Source organism: Geospiza fortis, unplaced genomic scaffold (genome assembly GCF_000277835.1).
Source record: "Geospiza fortis unplaced genomic scaffold, GeoFor_1.0 scaffold180, whole genome shotgun sequence".
NCBI lineage: Eukaryota > Metazoa > Chordata > Aves > Passeriformes > Thraupidae > Geospiza > Geospiza fortis.
In genome coordinates this window covers 1,526,369-1,535,047 of record NW_005054452.1, presented here as the reverse complement: position 1 = coordinate 1,535,047, position 8,679 = coordinate 1,526,369, and the positions used below count along the sequence as shown (strand labels likewise).

At 43.0% G+C, this 8,679-nt stretch overlaps 1 protein-coding gene across 1 annotated transcript in view; it reads right to left on the bottom strand.

The window, feature by feature from the left end:
* PTPRA (protein tyrosine phosphatase receptor type A) overlaps positions 1 to 8,338 on the bottom strand; it is a 97,447-nt gene extending 89,109 nt beyond the window's left edge. Inside the window, 1 exon segment of the mRNA XM_005427753.2 lies at positions 8,207 to 8,338. The gene's annotated coding sequence lies outside the window, so the exon portion shown is untranslated.
* Positions 8,339 to 8,679: the final 341 nt, after the last annotated feature.

The following is an 8,679-nucleotide window of genomic DNA, read 5'->3' as shown; positions in this document are numbered from 1 at the left end:
ATTAAATATATATATAAAAATAATTAATTCTATAATAAATAAATAAATAAAATTTTTGGGGGGATTTAATTTTTTTGGGGTGGAATTTAATTTTTCTTTTCTTTTCACCCCAGGGATATAAAAGCTGGATGTGGAGAAGACAACCAAATCAAGCAGGATTTGCGTGTTTGTGATTTTTGATGCACATTTCATGGCTAAGGGAACCTAAACCAAAATCATCTTGGCTTTTGGAGGCTCTCCAGCTGAGTCAAGAGGACAGATATTCAGGAGAGCATCTCATTTTAAGGAATTTCTTCATGGAAAAGGTTGTTAAGCATTTCAGGAGGCTGCCCAGCAAGGTGGTGGAGATCCATCCCTGGAGGTGTTCAGGGAATGACTGGTCTGGGTGACAAGGTGGGAATGGGTCACAGGTTGGACTCAATAACCTTGGAGATCTTTTCCAACCCAAATGATTCTGTGATTTTTCATTAACTCAGCTGTTACATTACACATAATTCAGAGGTTTGGGTCTCCAACCTGGCCAGCCTCCAGGAAAATCTCAAAAATTCCCAGAACCTGCCACACCCTCGTGCACAAGCCCTCAGTCCATGGCATTCTCCCCTCTTGGTGGAAGCCATCCTTGCAAGCAAAATTCTCCCAAATAATCCCCCCACCCCTTTCTAGAGAACTTGAACTGCCCTGATGACAAATTTGAGGAGTGTAAAGGATTCCTCTCTCCCAGCAAAGCCCAAAGGATGTGGCACCTCACAAACACACAGAATTTTGAAGTTCTGTCTTCATAAAGAGGATTTATCTCAATGAAGCCTTCTCCAGTCAGTATTTCCAGGTACCACCACCACCAGCTTTTGGTGCTAAGTTCTTTTTTAGTTTTAAGTGCTTTTCCACCAAGCCCACCAAGGTTAAAAGCAACACTTTCACTCCTTTTGGTTCCTTTGCAATCAAAATGAACAGATGTCAGTGACCCAAACAGACAGTGCTCAAGAAGGGCTTCTCCAAAATGAAACCAACATTTTTGATGTCCCCAGTGATGCTGAAAGCTGTTGGCATCTTAATTTTATCCTTGTGGTGACCTGTGGGCTTAGGCCTCTCCTTAGTTTCACCCTCACTTTCTCTCCATGAAAAGCCACAATTTCCACTTCAATGCCTCCTCCTACCTTCCTTAAGGTCTTTTATAAACGAATAATTTTTAATAATTTTAATAATATATTTTATAAAAAGATCTTTTAATACAATATTGTAATAAAAATATATAAGAATTTTTAAATTAAAATTTAATTTAAATAATTTTATAAATTACAATAATTTTGGAGCTATTTCCTTAAAAGTTGTGCTTTTTCCCCTGCCACTGCCATGCCAGTTGTTTGCCAAGGGCTCCACGAGGTCCATCCCCAGAGGAAGACCATCCTCCCAGGAATTTTCCAAGGGTGAAGCTGAGCACCACCAGCCAGGCCCTGAACAATAAATACCTCCCTCATTAGTATGCTGAGCCACATTAGTTCTGCTGCTCACAGACCCAAAGCATCAAAGCGGGGCTGAATCTTCAATTTCACACTTTGCAACGTGACGCATCAGATACTCCCGGGGCTCTGGGTGCCAATGAGGGATTCAAAAAGAGTTTTGAGATGTGTGAGGTGCTGCTGGTAAATCTGCTAATGTGAAAGAGGCAGCACGTGCCTCTGAGAGAAGGGGGATGAAGTCATCCTGCAGAAAATTGAGGTTAAAGCAGTGGAAGGGCGAAGTGACTGCCCAGCATCACACTCGAGGCTTTGGTAATACCATGACCTCATTTGAGGAGTTGGTCACATCCTTGTGGGGGTTTTAGTTGTTGGTTTTTTTGGTCTGGATTGAAGGTACTTGAGAGGGTAGTTCATGTTTGGACTCAGGTGTTTATTATTTTTATTAGTAAAACAGTCTCACTACTGTGAGTTGGGCAGTTTTTCATTAGAAGGCACAAAATGGCCAACAATTTTCTGTTACAAGGTTTTTTAAGACTGAACTCTCTAATTAAGAACTGACACCTAGATTATTTTCCCTTTTAACCCAATAACTGATCCCACAGAGCTGCAATGAGGACTTTTCTGCCCAATTACAAAATGCCACCCAAACCCATAAAGAAGAAGGAAAAAGAAGCATGAAGAAGAAACCCAGGACAACACCCTGTGCCCTCCATCTTGCTTCCATCCACCACACACTAAAAATCCCAAAACCTAAATTTCTCACCAAGTGATACACCTGCACTGCTCTCTATAATCTATTTCACACTTTTGTGGATTCCAGTCTATCCTGAAGTCTGGGAAACTTTCTCCATGAGTGAGGGTCAAAGTCAGTGCTTCCCTGGGGGTCAGGGCACCCCAGAGCAGACAGAGAAATATTCCCTGTGTGCCCTGGGTTTCTACACATCCTAAAAATCAGACATGGATTACCTAAGAAGTAAATTTAGACTGCAGAATTTGCATCAAGTCTGGGAAGTCTCAAGGTCTCTCCACCCAGCCCCTCCTCCCACTGCTACTCAGTTTTCACAGAATTTGCAAGATTTGAGGATTTTGAGGATTCTCAAATGCAGCTGGAAATGCTTGGAGTTTCTGAAGGTTATTTGGGACGGAGGGGCCTATAAACACAAACTGTGTCCTGTTACTGCTCTCCTGTCTTTAAGAAATGAGTTTTAAGAACACAACGTGTTACTCATCACTGCAAGAAAACTCTGAATGATGCTCTCATGGCTGCAGTTGAACCTGTACTTACCAAAGACACGATTTCAGCTGATTTTTGCACTGAGAACTCTTTGTCCCTATTGAAAAGAGAATTCCTCCAAGAAGACAACATCAGCCTTGATGATTAGAACAGAGTAAGACCAACCAAGGCCAGGGAATGCTTCCTTGCATTCAAAATTGAAGCAAAAAGGTGTCAGGGATGGCAATAGATCCTAAATACTCCAACTGGCAGCAGCATTCCTCAATACATGTGCAGCATTATGGTTTTAGAGGCTTTGGAGGCATTGCACGGATTAATCACACAAAGTAATGATCTCACAGTGAAGTGCTGAGCTGGAATTAAAGAGATTAATGCTCAGGTCCCTGCTCTCAAAGTTCTCACCCTTGGGGAAGTCATATCAACTCCTGCATCTCTCCTCCCCACAAAACCTCCTTTGAATTACTGATCGCAGAACCTGAGTGGAGATGCCAGAGGGAAAGACCATTCCAAAGGCTTTAAAAAAATTATTATTTTTTCCTTAATACCCGCTGTGAGGCACTGTCTTGTTTAATTCATGATTCTTTGAAGAAAGATTTGCCATCTTAAGGGAATAAAAACAAGTCTGTTTTCTCTTTTTAAAAACATCATGTGTTTTTGGTGAAGTCTAGGCCTGAACAAATACTCACATGGACCTCCCAAAACCTGCAAATTCAGGTAATAATGAGTGGATAGGACATGATTACAATGCATTTGGAGACCCAAAGGTTCGGTCAAGCAAAATTCTGGAGTTAGCAGAGCATTTTTTGACCCAAATTCCCTCAGGAACATAAGGACACAGCAGGAAATACTGTCTCATACAGCTTTATGTATTTTGTGACTCCCACTGCTGAATCCCTCAAGACTTTGGTTCTTCTGGAGTTACAAGTTAGGCTCTTCCTTTAATTTTCCAAGCTCACGTAATAGAAAAGAAGACATTACCTGTCTTATTTTGTGGCTTTTTCCCATTGCTCAAAACACAAAATTCCGGCCAGGTTTTGGTGAGGATGGGAAGAAATGGGAAAGTATGTAGGTGGAAAAAGAACAACAAAGTTCAGTCATGCACAAAATGCTTTTTAAATTTTTTTTTAATTGAAACACGAAATTTCTGTGAAGAATTTGCCATGGGACAATAGCTGTGTTTTGGTGGTTACATCTGTGCCATGCACAGAGCTGAGAGTCACAACTGAGACATCTCCAACCACAGACACCAAACCTTCCTGCCCACACTGCACCTGAAATTGCACTGGGAGGCCTCAGAAATCCCACAGGATTCCAACCAATCTCCAGTTGCCTTGGAAGTGTAATTAACTGCAATTGCCTTTCTGATTTTATCTCCATTTTCTCAGGTTCTGGGCAATTTGGGAAAGCTCTCTGTGTACCTACAGGTGAGAATGCACACCAGAGCATGCACCTACTTGTCTGGAGCTACCAACTTCCCAGTGGATCTGCTTTTCTCAGGGCCTCCTTGGAGAATGAAACTTAGGGAAGAAGCCCATCCTTTGGGAAATTCTCTTTCTTATCCTGTAAAGTCACTGATAAAAAGATTTCTGGTCCTGCTGACGATATGAGCTCCAATCAAGGGAGTGTTCAAGCTCAGCTTGGCTCCTCTAGGCTCAAGCTCTGTGCTTCCCACAAGGTTTTCTGACAAATTACTCTCACAGGGATTTAAAAAAAAGATGCTGACCTGGCCCTTGCAGTAAGAAAGAGATTTTCCTTCCTTCTCCACATAAATTTTATAGTTTCCTAAAAAAAAAATAGAAAGAAGGGATTCAGAGAGAGCAATGGGGAACAGAAAAAAAGGGGAAAGTTTGACCTGGGTCAAGGAGTAATTGATACTCCAGGCTACAGCTTCATCCATTTTCAAAGGATCACAAAATCAGGGGATGGTTTCAGGGAATTCCCAGGCTGGATGGGATTTGGAGCAACCTGGTCTAGTGGAGGATGTGCCTGTGTTGGAAGCGGATGGTCTCTAAGGTCCCTTCCAATCCAAGCCATTTCATGATTTTATGAAAATTCTTGCCCCTGCAGGGAAGGTTCAGCACTAGTTTCATTCAAAAATACAGACTGGGTGTAGTCAATGAGTTGGAGAAATCCATCTAAAAAATTAAGAGAACTGTTTCAATCCGAAAAACTTTCCTAGTCAGTGGAAAATTCAGCTTTGCAACAAAGTCAGAGGGAAGTTTCTGAGCCAGCCCAGGCAGGAGTTTGCCCGTCCACCCCAAGGAGAAAGGCCAAGAACGAAGCATCTGAACACAGCCCTGCCAAAACCTCCCTGGTTTTATCATCCTGAGTTCAAACCCAGACCTCCTGTCCTGCTGTTCACACTGCACACTGAAGGGTTTCCAAGAAATGCTTCTTGGCAGCAATCCCAAAAAACCCAGCTTCCGACCCGCTGCCGGGAGCAGAGGTGGCTTCTCTGCGCATTTTGAAAGCTGAATTTCCAGAGAAATCCCAGCATTTCTGAACAAGGCTCTTGATTTTCTCAAACAAAACTATTTCTGTGAGCTTAATTCAGGGCTGGTGGTCTAAAGACCTGGAGAAGATGATCCTGCCCACATTGCCATTCCAGGTTTTGCATGGCATCAGGAATGCTTCCCACCTACCCTTCCTGTAAATCTGCTGGGATCATGAAAACGATTATGATGGAAAATGTGTGAAACCAGATTTTAGAAGGGATTTCTTGACTATGAGGGTGGGCAGGCCCTGGCACAGGGTGCCCAGAGAAGCTGTGGCTGCCCCTGGATCCCTGGAAGTGCCCAAGGCCAGGCTGGACAGGGCTTGGAGCACCCTGGGATGGTGGAAGGTGTCCCTGCCCATGGCTGGGGTGGAATGAGATGACCTTTAAAGAACCTTTCCAACCAAATATTCTACAGCTCCCACTCATACCCTCTGGGACAGAGAGCACCTGTCTGGTAGGGGGTCTGTTCCTACCTCCCACACTCCTTCCCCTCCTCCAGTAATGCACTTTGAACCAATTTTGCTTTGAGACCACCATGATCTCTACTCAGAGGTGCCACCAGAGCTGGGAGCACAATGAAGTCCGGGATCCCAAGGTTTCCAATTGCACAGAAAGAACTATTTAGGATATAATCAACATTTCAGATCTAAATTCAGAAGTCTTCTCACCTGTGCTCTGCAAACACAGGCTCCCTGCTCTGCCAGCACTACTGCTGCTCTGCCTGAGCTGGAATAAAAGTGTCACACTGCTGAAAGAGCTGACAAAAAGAAGACAGCAACTTGTGACAAGCGAATGTGACCCGTGCAAACAAAGCCCAGAAATCTGAGTGGGCAGCTTTGTACAGGCTCCATGCATCACTTTTCCCCCACATAATCCAAATCTGAATGCTCTGGCCCTGTGACACCAATCGGGAAGTGATGGATAATGAAACACAAGCAGAAATGGGGGCACAAGCCCTTCCAGCTCCCATCAGCTGCTTCACAACCCCCATTTTAGAGAGAGAAAAAACACTCAGCCCAAAATGTCATTCCAGTAGCCCACAGGAGTCAAGAGGCTCTGGATATGATGAACACATCTGACACTCCATCTCTGAATTCCCCTTAGAATCCCACACTACCTAAGATGGTGAACATGTCCCATGACCTCAGGGTGGACTTTGCTGTCTTATTCCAAAAGGACTCTGTTGAAGAAGCTTCTGTTTAATCCAAATTTTAAAAGGAAGGTGCTGAGGACTATTTCACTTCAGCCAACAGAGTCACATCCACATGGGTGTTCATCATGCAAGACAAACTACTCACAAACACACAAACTCACAAATTTTTTGAGACCATTTCACCTGGCCAGTCACACACCAGTAGCCACAGTGACCCATGGCCACTGCTCTTCATGTGGCTCCAGGAACATCCTGCCAATCCCAGCAGCTCCAGGATTCCAGCTGGCCACTGAATTCCAACCCCAAAGAGCTCAGAAGCCCTGATAGGCACAACCAAGCTCTTGCTTCTCTAAAAAAGCCTTTTCTTACACTACCAAAAACTTAAAAATAAATGGAGTTTAGTCTATTAATGTTTATGCTGAGCATCATATATTAATTAATTCTGAGACTTCAGTCTCACTGAATTTAATCATTTTCTGGGATCAGCTATGGAGAAAGCAGGCACCAAAGACAAAGTCTTTCTCCTAGGACAGTTGGCCACTTCTCAGTAAATTACATTCATAGAATACCCTGAGTTGGAAGGGACCCACAAGGATCATCCAAGTCCAGCTCCTGGCCCTGCACAGGACAACCCTAATTACTGGGATTCACTCAGCTGCTGACCTCAAGAGGAGTTTTCCCCAAATCAAAAAGTGAGCAAGAAAAAAATTCAAAAAAAACAACTTAAAAATACAGATAACAAAACACAGCATGAAATTCAGTGAAGTACAGAGAGGAACACACACAAACAGATGTGAAACTCACTGCTAAATATCACACAGATTCCAAGGGAAGGATTTAGTCAACTCTAAAAGTTAGGATTGGCTTCAGTTTGGCACTGAGGTATCAAATCAGATTTGCAATGAGTTCAAAGAATTTTTATAGGAAACCATAAATTGGTTAAGTTTGTGAAGCAGGCACTGTTGGTTGGACACTGTGTGGAGGCTTTAAGGAAATATCAAACCACAAATACAAACTACTTCTCCAGACAGGGTGAACCTGTGAAAGCCACAGCAACAAGAAATGCTTGAGGAAAAGACCTTGTTGATACAAATCCCCAGGTTTCACAGGCACATCTCCCTTTGCTACTCCAGCAGCACCATCCCAGCACGGAATCCACCTGGGTTGGAACGAGTCCTTCCAAACACCCAACAAGAAATCTTACAGTAGGGTTTTTATTTTTAATTTTTAAAAGCATTCTTCAATCTTTTCCACAGGTTAGACCACGGGAAGAACTTTGACCAGAAAAACTTCCCACAAACTCCCTGATGGATGTTGGTTGTAATTCACCAATGTCCTGAGTAACACTTCTTACTCTGGAACCTTTCTTTTTACTCCATGGCTTTCCTCTCCTCAAGAACACCTGGGCTTTTTCTTTTCCCCTCCTTTATAAATCATTCATGCAAGAATTCGTGCCCATCTGCACCAAAGTAAGAATATATTTCAGTCTAATGCTAATTCAGTTTAGTGTAATACTGGTTTGTATAGACAACAAAAAGAAATTTATTAAAAATTTTCATCAAAATAGTGCAAATATTGACGCCCAAACTCTACTTATGACACAACCCAAAAGTTTCAAAAATGAAAGATTCTTTAAAGGTAAATGGAGACAAAACACTGGATTTATCCAAGTTTGCACCAAAACAAAGCCAACACTAAGAAGACTGCACTTATTAGGATTGAACAAGGGAACGATGGAGTACAGATTTCTCCGTGTAGGATTGAGGGATGTGAATCCATGAGGAAGCTGCACCCCCTGGAACCTCCAAAGGCTGCACCAGCACCAGCTCCACACCCCAAACATCTCATCCATGCCTCTACTGTACCTTGAAAGGGACGTTCATTCACCTCTTCGCCTCCCTGACGTGACAGACAAAGCTTTTTCTGATTAAAACCAAACCAGGAGGATGAGGAGCACACAATCAATCCTTGTTAAGGCTGATGATTATTCTCAAAGCACCCTGGAAGAGAGGAACACCCAGTGAGTGGCATGTGCCAAGGTGAAACAGCCTTTTTCTGCCCCAAATGCTTGGGTTCTGTTCTTTATGACTGAGATTGTCCCAGGCATTATTGTAGTCCTCATATAAAATAAGTTTATCCAAGTATTCCAAGCTCAGCTTGCAGAAGACAGGGAGATGGTCAAGGAGAAGACTGAAGACCACAGCTCATATTTCAGGGAATAACCCACAGCCTGTTAATACAGCAGCAGTTAATTAACAACAAAAAATGAGTCTTAAATTGTTCTGTTTTGCAGAGAGGACACCAAAGAACACACACCACTTGGCCTGAAGCTGGAATG